Source organism: Bombus vancouverensis, unplaced genomic scaffold (genome assembly GCF_051014615.1).
Source record: "Bombus vancouverensis nearcticus unplaced genomic scaffold, iyBomVanc1_principal scaffold0025, whole genome shotgun sequence".
Lineage (NCBI taxonomy): Eukaryota > Metazoa > Arthropoda > Insecta > Hymenoptera > Apidae > Bombus > Bombus vancouverensis.
In genome coordinates this window covers 151,847-166,799 of record NW_027468916.1, presented here as the reverse complement: position 1 = coordinate 166,799, position 14,953 = coordinate 151,847, and the positions used below count along the sequence as shown (strand labels likewise).

General features: G+C 39.6%; 1 protein-coding gene across 3 annotated transcripts in view; it reads left to right on the top strand.

Moving 5' to 3' along the window:
* Positions 1 to 14,953, top strand: part of LOC143304168 (uncharacterized) — a 105,816-nt gene that overhangs the window by 71,995 nt on the left and 18,868 nt on the right. The window lies entirely within an intron of this gene.

The window sequence follows — 14,953 nt, the reverse complement described above, 5'->3', positions numbered from 1 at the left end:
TTGGAATAAATATAGAGTATGATTATTTAAAAAATGAAATGAGATTAAGCCAAAAGAAATACATAGAATCATTAGCAAACAAATATAAATTACATAACAGCAAATTGTACTGTACACCTATGGAGACCAACTTAAAAATTGAAAAAGCTGAGATAAATAGAGAGGACATTGGATACAAGAATTTAATTGGCGCATTGCTGTATATTAGTGTAAATACCAGACCCGATATAAGTTATAGTGTGAATTATCTGAGTAGATTTCAAGATTGTTGTAACGAGACACATTTTAAATATGCCTTGCGAATATTGAAATATTTGTACCGGACTAGAGATTTAGGGCTACATTATAAAAGAAATGAAAAATGCGAAACGATAGATTGTTATGTGGACGCTGATTGGGCAGGAGATCATATAGATAGGAAATCGACTTCTGGGTATGTAATTAGATTGTATGGAAATGTAATTGGATGGAAGTCTAAAAAACAAAGGTGTGTGACAAAAGCCTCGACGTATGCAGAGTATGTAGCTCTATCGGAAGCGGTGAGCGAAGTAATGACTATCAGAGAACTAATGAAAATCTTCGATGTAAATGTAGACGATAACCCTGTAAAAATCTATGAGGATAACTCTGGAGTAATGAGTATAGCAAAATACGGAACTTTTACAAAAAATTCTAAACACATCGAAGTTCATTACCACTACGTTCACGGGTACATAAAGGAAAATAAGATAAACATAATAAAAGTAAGTACAGAAGAAAACACTGCGGATATTTTTACGAAGGCACTGTGTAGAGAGAAATTTGAAAGGTTTAGGTCATGGATGAATGTAAAATAAGAGAAATGTAAAGAAAGCGATAAATGTCAAATATTTTGTTAATTCGACAAGTATGTAAATAAAATTAAGTGTACAGTATAAATGTAAGGAGGCGTGTTAGGGAAGTGATACATTTACACTGTACATGAGAGTGTGTGTGTAAGGGTTAGAGGGCGTCAAGGACTCAGTGGAGACAAAAGACTGTTGCCAGATGTTAGAAGAATCCAGGCTAGTCGGTTGGCAACCAGCGTGCGTGCAAGACGTTCTTAGAGAGGAATATAGGTGTATAACTGTTGTATGGGAAATATAGTCAATAATTTGTATTCCCAAATCCTCGAATTTCCTTAACAGAGAGATAACAAAATCCAATTAAACTCAAACAACTGTTTGCACATTGCCTTCATTTTTAAGAAGAAATAATCTTCTAAGGTTAAATTGTTAAATCAGAAAATCCAACAAACGACTTCGGTTAAATATCTTGTACTGCATTTGAATCATAAGTTGGGCTGGAAAACATTAAACACCTAATGGTAATTACAATACTGCCCGAGTAGCCGAGCTAACTGGACGTGCAAAGTAGTGCTTCAGAAAAGTGCGGCAAGTGGGGAAGAGAAAGTTAAGAACGGCTACGCCTATAGCCAAATGGTGGAAACCCGTGTCTTCTATTAAGAAGACTAGCAAACCTACCATGAAAAAAATTACACCAATAAAAATTATAAACAAAGAAAATCAGTACTACATATACAAAACAACAGACACATCAAAAACAAGTCAACAAACAAATCAAGGACATGACTGCTCAGCCACAATTGAAGTTGACATGGAAACCAACAAAGAAACAACTCAACAGGACGAAAGATGGAAGGTGGCCAGCTATAACAAAAAAAGAAAAATAACAGGTAATCTAGATACGGAAAAGCAGCGATGGCTGCAAGAATTACCACTAAGAAACTCCTTCAGTTCACTTACGGAAGAAATAGACGACGACCCAGCAACCAAAAACACAACTAAATCAACGAACACTACAAAACCACCACCAATATTTGTCGAGGCCCAGATAATAGACACGCTTATTAATACCAGATCACCAATTTGGATTCAGAAACAAACACTCTACGATAGAGCAAATGCACAGACTTACAAATGAAATAATTCTAGCAGTAGAAAACAAACAATACTGCACAACCTTCTTTATGGACATCGAGAAAGCATTTGACAAAATAAACCACGAAAGTCTACTTCAATCAATCAGAAAACAATTCCCGGAGCAGATATACCATTAATTAAATCTTACTTACGCAGCAGAACCTTCCTAGTTAAAATTAAAGACACATACTCTGAAGTTAAAGACATCATGGCAGGGGTTCCGCAAAGAAGCGTCTTAGGACCAATTCTATACACACTATACACGGCCAACATGCCAACAACTACTAATAGCAAAATACTGACATTTACGGACGACACAGCTGTACTAGTCAGGCACATTAACCCTGCAACAGCAGTCACATTACTACAAGAACATATTACAAACATAGAAAAGTGGCTTCAAGTTAAACAAATTAAAGCAAACCCCGATAAATGCAACCACATTACATTCATACTGCGAAAACAGATACCACCAAACATTACACTGAACGGCACGCACATAATACAAACAAGGCAAGTCAAATACCTAGGACTCCACTTAGATACACGATTCACATGGAAACAGCATATTAAATCTATAATAGACAAAATACAATTACCAAGGAGACAAATGTATTGGTTAACAAGTTGAAAATCCAAACTAAGCATAGAAAACAAACTAAAAATATACAAAACGATCATTAAACCAATTTGGACTACCACTTTGGGGAACAGCAGCAATGAGCCATATAAGCAAAATAGAGACAATCCAAGCTAAAATTCTTAGATCAATTGTAAACGCCCCATGGTACGTTAGAAACGAGGACATACGGAAAGACCTTGGAATACCAACGGTCAAGGAAGAAATTAGCAGATTCGCAAGAAGGTACAGAGAAAGAATAGCAACGCACCTGAATCGGCTGGCAGCGGAAACGTTCAACACAACCATAGAAAGAAGACTAAAAAGGAAACACCCAGCAGATCTCACAAAGGATATATCTTAACAAACACGAAGATGGTACCCCGCTGGGGGTAGCCACCCACATGTTATATTAGCACGCCGCTATAATATTTTACCAAATGTCCTACTGGACAAATTGTGAATGTGAAATTTTAAATAACAAAAAAAAAAAAGACTTTTCCAGTTCTATGATAATCGTATTTGCACTAGTCGATGTCTTCTCTATTGCATAACGACACGTGTAATCCAAACGAAGATTCGTTTCACGCCCCTAACCCTAATTCCAATGTAAACCCGACATACATATCTTCGCGGGATAATCCGTGGAAATTTCATTTGAGCCCCGAATATTCGAAATATTTCTTACGATGATGTAGAAATTTTAAACACGTAAACATGAAAAAGGTAATGAAGAATAGGGAGGTTAATTAATTAATTAATTAATTAATTAATTAATTATTATTATTAATTAATTTCTCATATTGTAAGAGCTGTGAAACAGCGTAATAACTCTGTCAGAGGTTTGTTTCCTAAAAGGCTGATGATCGTGACAACGACACGCGACGTAAATAAATTCGCTAGTTCGCATATTTTCGAGTTTTATTGCGTGCAATTAACTCGGCCTCTCGAAAAGTGGGCACGTGAGTTAATTAATCCCTTAACCTACAACGGGATCGGGACAAACGTAAATATTGCGGGCATAGCCCGTAGTATATAATCGGACCAAACGTAAATGTTACAAGCATAGCCCGTAATACGATGATCGAGCCAAATATAATATATAATAGCATGTCTACGTTTTCGGCCCAAAATTCTCGAACGTAAATCATAGGTTAAGAGGTTAAGGGAATCGCGCGAGAGAAGAAGAAGGCGGTGTCGTTAATTAAAAGGATCGCAGATACGTTTTAGTCTTATTACGAATCTGACTGCCTGCCTTAACGGTCAGCAGGAACAATGCAGGAGTAACAAAAGCATGGTCAGCGTTTTCCTCATAAATCGCCTTTTCTAACTCGCTCATACGGAAACGAGAGAATCAGGGATTATTTATTAGGGGTTACTGCAATTATCGTAATGCTTTGTTTCTTTAAATCAATTTCTTCACAAAAAATTTCTTCACAAAAAATTTCTTCACAATTAACTCACTTGGACTTACAAGTAATGTGTGCGTTTCAGAGCCCGACCTTTTGATCGACCGCGCCATACCTCGAGTAAAAATTCATACTGGCTTCGCATCTAGGTGTTCGTTTTCATTCTCGTCTACCCTCTAGCGCCCCCCGCCCGGAGAACGATGCATGCATCGCGTCGCGTCGTTACCAGCGGCGGCCACGAGGAGGCGGAGCTGCCAGCATATAGCTCGGTCCCAGCTGGTTGGCTTTCCAGCCGATTATCTCTGCACCGTCTCGACACCTATTTTATGGTCATCGCCTGCACCGACAGTTCCAGGTTTCCTCTTCGGCTCACACGTTTTGTATTTTGCACAATTTATCTTTGACGTTGTATAAATGCGTTAAACAATAATTTCAACTTGTCGTAATTGGTAATTTAATAAATTCGACGAAACGAACGCGGCTCGTTAGTTCCTCGAGCATCGATTGTTTCTTAATATCCACTCAAGGAGAATAGAATTCGAAGATCACAAGGGAACATAACAAGTTCATTTTGTCGCATTTTGGACGTTACTTGACGCGTAAGTTGGAATGTCCCGTGTCGTACGTTTGGTTAGGTGAAGATCAAATTACGTTCTTCTCGTGGTCTTCAAATTCTGCCATTCTGAAATGTGATCTTTGCGCGCTTGGAAATTGGCGTTTAAATAAGTAACTAAGCCGTGTTTCCCTTATCGACATCGATATACTATATCGATCATGTTACGGTTACATGCTGTGGTTCGCCTATACGTTATTTCCAGTCGTCTCGATGTTTCTCGCGTGAAGCGCTTCGTTGAACAAGCTCAAAGTTCGGCTGGCGTTTTGCGGGCCCTGCACAACGCCTCGTAACTCAGCCCGCCTGTATTTTACATTTATTATCAGACTGCAGCTGTTACGTAACGAACGGGTCCGCGAGTTCGAGCTCGCGCTCGTGACGTACGTGCTACGAAATATTGTACGTATAAGCGATACCGATGCACCGCTTGATCCTGTTCTCTATTTTTACGGACTGTTCGTGCTGCTTGTGGTCGTGCTACTTTATAGCCCAGTTCGAACTCTAACTATGAGCTTCGGGTCGAGATGAGAATCTCGTTGTAACCTACAGGTTCGAAAAAGACTGATAGGCTTTGATCTACGTGGTGGTTGGGAATTTTCATTTGTTTCGAGTTCGCTTAGCTGATAAATAGTGAAAGTGCATTTCTTCAAAAATAAAGAAGAAAGCGAAGTAGATGGAAACGTGGGTCAAATTTGAAATCACTTCTCGGTTATGTGGAGGTTGATTAAACGTGTTGGTGTATATAGTGATGAGACAAGTTAATATTTGGTGTAGTCAAATGTATTTAAAACTATCGGCAGTACTCTTTTAACGATCTCCTTCTAACGAGTTTAAATTCGACTTCGGTTGACGGTTGCGCATAGCGGCGATATTGTTTTGTCCGGAGTTTGTTTATTATCAAGTTTCGTACATCGAGACGGTATCAATGCCCCGAGGCAAATCAACAACATGAGTTACTCTCGATTCGCATCGTCCTATGACTCATGTGCCGCTACAATATGCAATGGATAAAGTGATAAATAGCTTGCGGATGTTTACGCGTCTCTGAAAATGTTAAAAGATGTAAGATGTTTAACGCGAAGTATTCGTGATAATATTCGCTGTAATTTGAAATATCTGCGTGCAGTCTCGTAGATTTTGAATAAAGATTTATCTTTTATCGAAAAATACATACATGTTTTGGCCTATATATAGCTTTGTACTCTTGTCAACTAAAAAAGAGGTTGAAAAAAAGTGATGTTGACTCTTGGAGTAAAAAATTCATTTAGAAATGCACCAAGAGAAGGAAGATAAATTATTGATGAAACACAGGTTAGTCATTTCCGATCCAAAAGAAAAATGCAACTAAAATAATATGTAGACAGCAATTAAGGCAACATACAGATACGCAAAATGAAAAATAAATGTAGAAAGATACTGTAGTATCGTAGAAATTAAAGATATAAATTTTTCCCCGATTACTTACAATTTATTAATATTGAATTGAATATACAGGCGTTAATTGGACAGAAAACGATGTTTGTTTAACTGAAATTAAATGCGATACTCGTATCTATCTCAAACAACTTTACAGTTATTTGGTAACTCTCGTCACAACGAATCTAACACACTCTCTCTTTCTCTCTCTCACTAGCAACTCTAACAACTCTACAACACTGACAATTCGATCAATTCTCTCAACTCTACTCCTCGATGTCTCGATCAACTCTGACTCTCGCAACACACTCACTTTTCGACTCGCATACTCTGACCTCTCGGTCTAGCCCCTTGAAACACGAAACCGTCCTTCTGATCTAACGTTGTCTATTGTTTTTCTCATGCCTATGTAAGAACTAGGTGACTTTAGTCACATAGGTGCTCTTAAATGTAAACGAACCATCAATCAATTTTTAAATCAAAGAGATTTAAAAATTATAAAGTTTCCCTGTGTTATGTCTAAAATGGAAATAATAAAGTCATTGAAATGATCCATCATTTCAAATTCATATCGCTTTTCTTTACTTCAGAACTGCTATAAACATTTTAAATATCATTTATGTCTGGATTTCCTTGCGAAGTTCTCGAAGAATTCGTCAAATAATGTCATCAACAATATAAATAATCGTAAAACATCTATATTTGTGTTTAAAAAATATGCAAATAAAGAGAAATAGAATAACCGAGACCGGAGAAAAAGAATCAACTTTTTTAGCAATGGCAAGGCACATCCCGTATCTGATACAAGCGGAAGAGAAATCAATTTCTATCATGTCGCACGGTGAACAAGAACGCAAATACGGAATCCTTTGTACTACTCCAAACTCTGTTGAGTCACAGTAATAATAATAATCGGGTGTTGACTTCTGCTCGTTTTTACTTGAAGCCTGCTCGTTACCTCTGACATTTGGAGGATCGTTTTCTGCCGAAACCCGTTCCATCTGACGTTAAAATCAATAAAAGTAATATTACGATAGAGACTTTTATCTCCATTGTCGTCGACTTCCGTCAAGTCTTCGTTTTCTGCTCGATGGATATAATACGGATTCCCAAAAACTTTCTTCATATGAAATTTTATTAATATACATTTATCAAAGATTACACATTTTAAAATGTCATGGTAAGGTATACTTCGATATTACTTTTACTCTCGATAGACGTCGCCGTCGTTGCTGTTGCCACACACGAGACACAACAAATCACGAAATTGACATATTACCGGTAATCTCCTCGCGTCGCAGTTCGAACATTTCACAAATAAGTTGAAGAATTGAACTTTAGATATAGTGGTAAAATTTATTATATATTTTTTTTAATAACGTTTATTTAAACCAAGATACATTTTAATACATTTGGGTATTCACAATAAACCATGAATTTTGATAAGATGTGTTAGACAGAAGTACCGATACGCGACGATACGACATAGCCATACTATGTTATGTGTCGCCGTTTTACATTTTTTGTGTTTTAATCTATTCGTTGGATTTAAGCCGTTGGGGAGTGGAGCTTTTATGTGATTTTGTTGTTGGTTGTTTTTTTCTGTCCTGAAAACTTGGTCGCAAAACAGCACGCTTCGGTAGTCTACTTTTTGGGTGCTGTGTAACTTTGGGGAGGGGCGGGATGAGAAGAGGGAGAGGGAGGGGGAGGGGGATGTTAAATAGGTTTATTTACAAAATTTACAATATTTACAATGTTTGCACCTGTGTTATACGGGGGCAGAATTGAGTTCTGATATGGTATGAGTGCCCCTTTGTTTGCTTTTTCTCCTAGTTGGAATTTTTTGCAGTATTCTCTTTCAATTGGGCCGATTTCACTTGACATGGGTCTAAACAGTATGGTTTCGCATTTGCTTGTATTGATTTTTAGTTTCCATGCGTGGTAGTAAGAGATTTAGTAGGTCACTGTTGTAAATACTGAAAAGTAACGGGGAATTTACTGTACCTTGTTGTAGACCGTTTTTTATGGAGAATTCTTTGCTTGATGTGTGTGAACCTTCGGTCATTACGAATGTTCTGCTTGTAATCATGTTCCAGACTATTTTAATTAGGTATTTAGGAAAGTTTTTCTTGATCAATTTGTATATGAGACCTGGGATCCAGACTGTGTCGAAAGCTTCTTCGAGGTCTATTAAGCAGGCGGCTACTCGTTGCTTTGCGTTTAGAGCCCAGCAGATGTCCGACGTAAGTTTGTTTATTGCGTGAATTGTGGAGTGTTTGTGCCGGAAGCCAAATTGATTTTCTGGGATTATGTCATTTTTTGTGCAGAAGGAGGTTAGGGTGTTGTTTATGATTATTTTAAATACTTTGCTTATGTTGGGGAGGAGACTTATGGGTCGTAGGTTTGCGGGCGATGAGCCATCTTTATCTTTTTTTGTAATAGCTATCAATTTGGCTTTTTTCCATTTTCTGGGGAAATATGTGTTGTTTAGTGCATTGTTGAAGAATACTGTGTAGTACCATCTTATTTTGTTCGGCAGGCGCTTGAGTAAAATGTTTGGGATGCCGTCGAAGCCGGAGGATTTTTTGTTGTTTAGTTTGGAGAAGATTGTGTTTAATTGAATGTAATTTGTGAAGTAGTTTATTTCTGGATCTGGTTGTTTGGGGTTGTCTGCGGTGTTTTCGTTTGAGAATGTGCGGACTGTTCTGTTTAGCGTTTTGACTTGTTCCATTTCATTTTTGAGTTTGTTTGTTTCGGCGATGATAATTCTGTTTAGTTGTTCTCGGCCCATAGGTTCATTTTGTGTGTATATTTTGGAAAAGTGGGTGCCGATAATGTCTAGCTTTTCTGTTGTTTTAGTTATGATGGAGTTACCCTCGGTGTCTTTGATGGCGTTGTGTATCGCTATACCTGCTTCTTGGATGAGGGAGGCTTTTTCTGGGGGCAATTTGAGAGGTGGGATGGGGTTTTGTCCTTTTGGTCTGAAGATTTGATTTATTTGTGGGAACATTTTTTTTAGATGTTTATAGTGATTTAATTTAATTTGATTTAATTTAATTTGAATTTAATAGGAAGGGAAAATTTAAATGATATGATTGTATTTAAGATATTGATTTAAGATTTCCGGTTAAGTTCTATTTCTAAAGTTTAAAAAATTCTTTTTTATCGAAACATTCGATTTACACGGTAGTTGCTGCCACCAGAAATAGTCTAAGGACTATTTCGATTAGAGAAATTTCTTTAGATGGTTTATTAATGAATTAATTGCTCCCAGCTTCGTGACATCGTCACTTCCAGTGCCTGACCGCACTAAACTCCATCCCATAGCCGCACCTGGGCTCATATAATTCTACGATCCTCTGGGATCGGGGTACTCACATCGCCATGGTCACTGTTCTCGTCATCACAACAGACATCCAACTCCGCAGGAATGCAACTATCCGGCATTTTCCTTAACCTGTCATGACTGTACTTGTATGACCTTTTCCCATCCAGTGTTTTCAAGGTATATCGGTCTCCTTCCAGGACCTCCGATATCACAAACGGGCCCCTGAATTTTGGATCCAATTTTGTCTGGTTCCTTTCTTCATTTTGGCGTAGTACCAAATCACCGGGATTAAACCTAACTACTTTAGCTTTGGTTTTATCGAATCTCTCTTTGTCATACCTAGCACTAGTTTCCATCTCTTTTATTGCCTGTTGTCTTACACTGGAGATATCTATTTCTTTTTCCTCGATGTTATCAGGTAGTAATAAGTCATACGGTCTTGCTGCTCTACCAATCAATAACTCTAAAGGACTCGATTTGGTTACGCGGTTGATGGTGCAATTCAAAGCCAATTGCATCTCCCCGATCGCGTCTTGCCATGAGCGCCCGGTCGTTTCCACCGTTGTGAACATATTTTTTAACGTGCTCATAACACGTTCTACTTGCCCATTGGCCCTACTTGCACCGGTCGCGATCAAATGAACTTTGATTTGTTTGCTTGCACAGAATTCTTGAAATTCCCGGCCCGTGAAACATCTACCCTGATCTGCTATTATTCGACAGGGACTACCGAACAAAAACACGGCGGACTTAAGTGCCTTGATAACGCTAAGCGAATCCAATTTGCGTGTGTGATGTAAGTGCACGAATTTCGTAAAGGCATCGATCAAGACGACTACATACTCTTTCGAGTCATTCTTGCCACTCAGCTTGCCCGTTATGTCCATGTGCACCGTATGCCACGGTATGCCGGTCTTAGGTATAGGATGCAGTTCAGCCTGTATTTTACCTGAACTAGCCTTCGAAACTCTACAAGCATGGCAGTTCTCGACAAATTTGCGAACATACTTCGCCATTCCCTCGAACCAATAATACTCATAGATCTTCTCGAGCGTTTTATCCCATCCTAAGTGCATAATTGACTGATGCACATGGTTGATGACGGACCATCTAAAACCTCTCGGAACAATGGGTAAGCAAAGGGTTCTGCCCTTTCGTTGTATTTTACGGTAAAGTGTACCGGATCGCAGTTCGTAGGTATTCGCGATATCTTCCGCGAGCTCTTCGTTCTGTAATTTATTAACGATTTCGGAGATTTGCGGATCGCGACGTTGTTCCGCTAATAGCCAATCTTCGGAGATCTCGGCCAGATTAATCTCTTTCTCTGCGACCTTGTCTATCATACGGCGATTCAAGTCTACGGAGTTTCGCGAAAAGAAATCCACGTGGGCCATTCGTTTACCCTCTCGATACATGATGTCAAAATCTAATGTTTGCAAATAAGCCCACCACCTATAAACCCGGTCGTTTAAGTTTACTTTGTTGCTGGAGGCTTTCAAAGAATTACAGTCGGTAACTACTAAGAATTTCCGTCCATGTAAGTAGTGTCGGAAATGCTTGACGGCGCTTACTACTGCTAGTGTCTCCAGTTCGTACGAATGATACCTAGATTCCGCGGGACTGGTCCTTTTACTATAATATTCGATGACTCTGTTTTCCTTTTCGACTCTATGCATTAAAATAGCTCCATACCCCTCCGAACTAGCGTCGGTATGTAGCTCTATGGGACGATTGGGATCAAATATCATTAACACCGGCGCGTCGGTCAGAACGGAAATTATCTGTTGTCTTATCTTTTCGTGCCTGTCCGTCCAAGTTATGTGCTTGTTACTAGAAGTGAGTGCGTACAAGGGTTTCATCACTTGTGAAAATTTAGGAATAAATTTTCGGAAGTAAGAGGCCAAACCTATAAACTGCCTAAGCTGTGTGACGGTCGACGGTGCAGGTAAAGAATTCAAAGCTTGTATTTTTCCCGGGTTTGGACGAACTTCTCCGTTACGAATTACATATCCCAAATAAAGTACCGACGTCTTCAGAAAAGAACATTTAGCGAAATTGAAAGAAAATCCGGCGTTTACGAGAGTGTTTAGTACAGTGTGCAACCTTTCTAGAGCTTGATCTATTGAGTCGGCGATTATTAGAACGTCGTCCAAATAAACAACGACATACGAATAAGCGAGGTCGCCTAAGGCCTTGAAAATGGCTCTCTGGAAAACGGCTGGTGCATTTTTCAACCCAAACGGCATCGTCACGTATTCGTATTGACCGTCGGGGGTAACGAACGCAGTATATTCCGTCGAGTTAGGATGAATGAGAATCTGGTGAAATCCGCTAGCCATGTCCAGGCTAATGAAGTATCTCGCACTCTGCAATCTCGCGATTTGGTCAGCAATAAGGGGTAAGGGATACCGATCCGCGACCGTATTTTTATTCAGCGCTCGAAAGTCTACACACAATCTGTCTGAGCCGTTCTTCACGAGTATCATAGGGCTCGCGAACGGCGAATTACTAGGTTTTACAATTTGTGCTTTAATTAATTCGTCTATTCTCTCGCGTACTATTCTTCGCTCTTCCTCGCTAAGCCTGTAAGGGCTTCTCTGCACGGTGACGTTGGGATCAATTAGCCGTATTTCCAACTGGCCCGTACTGACGCGAGTACGCGGGAAACCCGTAATGAATGATTCTTTAAATTTTTCGAGAACAGAGATTAATCGATCTTTATAGTTACCGATCGCATCAGTGTCAACCTCGTTAATGTTGACCGCATCTTCCGCGACTTTACCACAAGCGTTAACGACCTTTGTTTTACAAATAACGAGGCTATTTTGCGTGATATTTACGTCGAATCCCTGGCTCAAAATCTCGCGACCAATCATGACGTCGTATTTTAGGTAATCGTCAGCAAGGACATGAAAAACTATCTCCAATGTAAGACCGTTAATACAAACAGTGGACAAAATCTGAAGTGTACTCTTAATACAAGTATTCCCGATCCCCCGCATCACTACCACATCGGTTATTCTTTTACCCGAAAATTTCGAGGCTAGGGACTCTTTGATTAACGAACACTCGGCCCCAGAATCAAAGTAAAATGGATACGACTCACCCAGATGGCTTAATCTACCAGCCGGAGCTTCCACTACACAGGAGTCGATCCGGCGTTCGTCAATGGAATCGTAGTTTCTTTTCCGCGATGATGGGCAATTAGGCGCGATATGTCCCTCCTCGTGGCATTTGAAGCAGGTCACCTTCGACGATGCGGCTGGTCGTTTTTCCTTCGGGTTTCGTATATCCTGCTCCTTCCCCGTTTGTGTTTGCAGGCGACACTCCGTTCTCCTATGTCCGTGAGCACCACAGCGGTAGCACTTAATCCGAGGAACTGATAGCCTGCTTCGTTTAGCTTCAGGTTCCGTTAGTGAATTTCTTGGCGAAAATGTCGGCTGATCGTTGTAAGGGAGAATCCTCATTTCATCATGAAATTCATCCTCAGTCCTGATATTATTCGCGAGCGTTAGTCGCCGAAAGCGTCGATCTTGTGAACTCAGTATATAAAGGGCGAGGGCATTGATCACTTCGGGCATCGTTAGATCTTGCAACTTCATCTGCAGCATGGAGCGGAGGGGACTACCGTACGCTCCCGGGCATTCAGTCTCCGACGGTCGTTCTCTGGATATCCTTATTAACGCCGAAGCGGCTGTCTCTCTGCCACCAAAACGCGAAAGAAATTGTTCCTTAAACGTTGGCCAGGTAAGCTTTCCACCGCGCACCATTTGTGAAAGCCAATGCGCAGCAGAACCCCTTAGGGCGCGATTTAGAGCGGAAAGTAACGCACTATCTTGCATCGGGTGGTCTTTCAAAATCAGATCAGCATGAGAGCACCACGCGGATGGATCGGCGCCCGCGCCTTCGGGGTCAAAACGTGGTAACGTTGCATCCTTAGATTCCGTACTCGGTCTTTGCTCCCCCGGTTTGTGCGCTAGCGTCTGAATTAACTCGCGCATAAGGACCATTTGCTCTTGTAGCACTTTAAACGGTTCTAATCCCACTTCTGATGTCGGATCACGATTCGAATTTTGGGCGCGCGACGACTCTTCATGTGGACTAGCCATCGTTTCACAAAGCCGAGATTTTATTTACACGTATATACAGGTCTATCACTAAGCTTAACAAATAATAGGTACAACTAGTAATAAGTCTAACAAACACTAAGCCTAATGAATAATACGATCTACGAATAATTAAATTAAATAATACTATTAGCAATGTTTGAGTTCAAACGAATCCACGGTCACCGGGATAACTCCTTACTAAGCGAAACTAACTTAGACGCAAATGCGATCGTCGAAAATGCTCGATGTATCACTCTCCAAGGCAATCGCAAGAATGCCAGCCTCGTGGAGATTTTTCTCCCTGTACGATTGCATTTTGTTTTCTATACCCGTTTGGAAGCATCGAGAAGGTTCCAAACGCCGTTGCTAGGCAGTTTCTGCCTGGAGTTTTGATTACTAATACAATGTATGTCCCATTGCCGAGGCAACATCACACGTGGCTAGGCCCGCTCTCGAGGCCGCATGCCGCCACAACCACATTTCTCGGAAAACACATACAACCACTCCAGACCTCCGTTAGATAAAACATCCATCCCGTGACCGTGGCTACGTTCAGCGACCGATTGTCACCTCGAACCCAATCTCGCTTATTACAAATCTTAAGCAATTACAACTATAATAAAATCTTGGCTAAGGTACTAGAGGATGTTCCCAAAATTTCCAAGGAAAGGCTTCGGCTTTCCTTTCATCTCCGACATATATATATATATTTTTTATACATTTGTAGTTGCGCACAAAATTTATTAAAGAAAAGTGTTAACAATGTGTTTTCATGATTTGTTTCTCGCGCCTGACTTCCATTAATCCCTAATATTCCTGTCGCCATGACGCGTATAAATCCAACATGGCTGCTCATAAATGTCATCAGTAAAGTTTTAGTGGCGGGTCTTTAGTTTTGTTTGATATCGAAGTAAATTTTCGTCTGTCGCTCGTTTTTCCTTATTCTACCGCAATCAGAACATTTATTTATTAACATTATTTTAAAGTGACAGTAGTATATCTCGTGTGAATATACGTATATATATATGTTTATGTTGTGTGTTACTTCAGTATAGCTAATGTTTTGTAATTCTTTGATCGCGTTATTTATTGTTTCGAGTAGTTTATTTTATAGAGCATTCGATAATACAAAACATATGCACTCACACGTACATATATATATATATGTATATACATATTTATATGCCTATTTCTCTTGCCCGTATAGTGTTCATACGAAATGAAATGTTAATTATTTGTTTTATATTAATTTCTTTTAATAAGATAGAACACGCACACGCACACGTATATATGTATATATTTCTGGCAAAGTGATTTTCATTCAGATTCTTTAGTGATATAGTGTTGTGTATTTGAGGTTATGTGTCAATCATTTGATTTCATATATACATATATATCTTGTATTGTGACAACATAGTATTGAAGGTTTTGTTTCTAGATTATTGTGCGTTTAATGTGTGTTTACATAATTGTGTTTGATGATAGAATTTCTGTATGC